The sequence below is a fragment of the Frankliniella occidentalis genome, unplaced genomic scaffold, assembly GCF_000697945.3.
Source record: "Frankliniella occidentalis isolate FOCC.00 unplaced genomic scaffold, Focc_3.1 Scaffold18, whole genome shotgun sequence".
NCBI lineage: Eukaryota > Metazoa > Arthropoda > Insecta > Thysanoptera > Thripidae > Frankliniella > Frankliniella occidentalis.
Genome location: NW_026267148.1, coordinates 1,858,551 through 1,862,262, shown reverse-complemented (window position 1 = coordinate 1,862,262; position 3,712 = coordinate 1,858,551).

The window sequence follows — 3,712 nt, the reverse complement described above, 5'->3', positions numbered from 1 at the left end:
TTGTGTTTTTCATCTTGTTCTCATCAACATCAGTTGTATATAGAGTTACCAGAAGTAGCACCTATAAAAATCGTTATCTAAAGCTATGCCTTTTAAACTTCAGAATAATGACAAATTTGCTATCTGGTCTCTAAAAAGTGACTAAAAAGGTGATAATATGTCATATTTACTATTCCAAATGTGACTTTTGCTTCTGAAAAGTGAGTTTTTACCTCATTTTGTAGGGTTATTATTACCGTTTTTTTCAACGTTACCAAGCTTTTGGTAAATTACCGTAAATTACCAATTTTTCCGGTAACGTTACCGGTAACATTACCGGCCGTCGCAACCCTAGTCGGAGGAGTCCGAAATTTTATGAGCCGTGGGAAGGGAACAATAAGGGAAAGAAGGGAAGGGCGCGGCTCAAAGGAAAAGAAAGAACAGGAGGGAGGGGCGGAGAGCGGCGGGGAGGGGACAGCGGGCAATCATTTCGGTCGTGCTGAATTATTGAGCAGCCTCCTCCAGCCGGCGGGCGGACGGGGCCGGCCGAGGCGCCCTCCTTGCGTGCCCCCCCCCCTTCCTTCCCCCCGTTTCTCCCCTGCTGGCATCGGAACGATCACAAGTACCGCACCTGCTCGAAACTCACTTGCTCGTTCCGGTTAACCCGCTCTTGCGGGCCGGGGCCTTATGGTGGAGGGAGGGGCCACCTGCGCCCGGCCCGCGGCCCCAGCCGGCGGCGCTCGCAATCTGATTGCAAACCCCGCTCAGCTCAATCAATCAGCTCAGCCAGTCGATGGCATTGCGCGTGAATGACAATTGAGTCGCCGACAATTCCCCGCGGCCGCCATAATGGTGGTTGGCGGTTGGTCCGTTGGATGATGAGATCCCCAGCGACTTTATTCGAGAAGAAATATGAGAAAATCGGATTTCGGTGCTGTGCGCTCGGGTTGACGAGGTTTCCGGCGTTACCGTCAGACAGCGGGGGGCCGACGACGGGGTGGTCGGGGGAGGAGGCGTTCGCTCTGAGAAAAATATTTCCTTCCGGGCACTAAACGGGTGTGACTAACTCTCCCGCCTTTGTCCCATCTCAAAATTAGATATTGCCTCTACATTAAGTTTGTGTTCTGTGCCGTAAATTTTTATGAGCACGCTCTCTACGGGTGATTTTTTTTTTAGCTCCGAACGCCAAACACGAGACTAACACGTTCAGTATGCGGCTGTGCAAGCTGGGGGTTGGAAAAACCAGCAAAGCGTGACCCCATTGTGGTCATTACGCCACACTGAACGTGTTTACGGCAGAAAACAACAGAAAAGCTTCCACACAAAAAAATGTTCTCCGTGCAAATGACGCCCCCCCTCCTCCGCCGCTCTCCCCCCGTCGATGGCTGGCACTTGTGTTCGCGCTGCGCTTCGGCCCGTGAGATGTTAAACGGCCTTCAGGACCCAATTAGAAATTCTTTAGAGGTTTCTAATTGGCGGTGCTGGGAGGGGCGAGCGGAGCGGGACCGCCGGCCCATCCGGCTCGAGCGGCTCGGATCATACGCTGTAAATAAAGTAATCATCAGTTAATGTGATTAAATTATTTCTTGAATAGGTTCCTCCTCGACAAATGTGCAAAGCTTGATAAAGAAAGTGTGCAACTGCAGATTATGCAAGCGTGATCAACTACGTTTGCACACTACACAAGTATTTTACTTTAAGTAATGAAAAAGTGTTCAAATTTCCAGTTCAATACCTAGGGTTGCCTACTCGTTCTAGCCGTAAGGCCGTATGCACACTGTAAATTACATACAAAGAAACAGATTCGTGATGAGAAACAAAACCTTTGTAGCTTACGAAGGATTTTGAGACACTATTTTTCAAACTAATTCTTCGTAAGCTTACGAAGTAATTCGTCAAATAAAGTGCTGGAGTTTGAGATTCGTACAACATTTATTTGTTTGCAGTGTGGGTATGGGTTAACCTGCGTTCTCTTTAATAACACCAGGCAAACTGAAACACAAAATAGAAATAATTGTTTCAAATGCTACCTTAATGGTTTTTAACAACATTTTTGAAGCAGTGTCTGTGCGTACAATTAAAGCGACAGGCACTTCCGTAGTTAGAGTGTGTCCCACAGCGCAGTACAGTAGCGACTCTGCGCGCGGAGGCTTTTCGTTCCACCTGCTATCTAATTGTAATCACCTAACAGGACACACTAAAACCCCCGCCCGCCCGCCCAGCCCGGCCCGCCCCTCGGCTCCTCTACCACTGCCCGCTACATAATGTTCCGCAGGTTTACAGCCTCGTTCGCGGGGCGTTGCAGTCGTTCGGAGAGGAAAAGAGCGCAATGCGCGCTTCACGTTGCGGGCGGCGCCGCCGCACCAGCCAGATGTTTTATTCAGTCCATCAATTCCCAATGAAGTTGTGTGAACAGTTCTCCACGGGGCTGCGGGCGCGGCGCGCGGAGCGTGGGCTGGAGTATGGGTGGGTAGGGGCTTGGAGGGTGGTGGAGGGGCGGGCCGTACGCACTGAGGCGACGCTGCTGCTGCGGCTGGACGGTCATTTTCCACTTGCTGGCTTCCCTCATTTGTGTGTAGCGCTGCCTGGAGCAACCGGCTCACACCAGACACCATCGCCGCCACCACCTTGTGCCATGGAGAGAGAGAGAGAGAGAGAGAGAGAGAATTTCCGACGCGGCGAAATTAGAAAATTGCGCCCGGCAACGGGAAATTATTTTGGTGGGGTTCATAATGCTATACATTCACGAGACAAAGCGGGAGTGGGAGCCGCGCGGAGGCAGCAGCGGCCACGCGCCCAGCCCCAGCTAGCTATTGTGCGGCTGAGCCGAGCACTGCTGGAAAAAAGTCTATTAGCTTGCTCTACATTATTAAGGCTGTGGGCCATCGTACCCCACCTTAGCTAAAGAATAAAAGTCTCACTCGACTGTACAGTTAGAGTTCCTGGGCCGGGTACGCGACCTAGGGTTGGAAATTTCCGGGGTATGGGAGATTTCTTATTTTTCCGTAAATTTTCCTTACTTTCCCAGATATTTTCCGGAACCTTTTAGGACTTTCAACCCTAGTACGACCAGCCTGGTCTCCCAGGAGCGACCATACGGCCGGGGAAAAAGGCCAACCCGAGGTCGTGGGAAGCTGGACCAACCCTTCCTTCCTTCCTTTGCTTGATGAAGAGTGTGGGTTTTCAAATTTCTTTACATTAAACTTTTTTGGTTTGCCCCAGCCTCAGCCCCGCTCACTGTTAAAACCTTACGAAGAAAAATGCAAAATCCTTCATCATACGAAGGATTTGGAAGCTTCGTCGGTACGAAGAATTTGGCGTTTTGCTTCGTAAGGTTTTAACTGTGTTCGGCAAAAACGAGAGCGGTACGGTCGGTACGGTTCGCTCTGGGGTTGACAAAAGCAGCAGGCCGTTACAAACAAACCGACCGAGATCTGGAACACAAGCCAGAAGCAGGATATTGAGTAAGTCCTACCATTTACCATAGCGCATTCTCATCACTCTCGTGCGGCTCCAGAGGCTTCTCCTATCCTCCGGGTCCCAAATAGCGTGGATTTCCCGATACTGCCGTGTAGCCGTGCCCCGGGCCACAGATGCCGGTACGGTACCGGTGTTGCCGTGCGGTGGGCACGCCCCACCACCCCGCGGCCCCCCTCCCGCAGCGGCGTGGACACAACGGCGCACACAGACTGCACCTCATGGAAATTGCAAACAGCGGCGCCGCCGAGGTTTG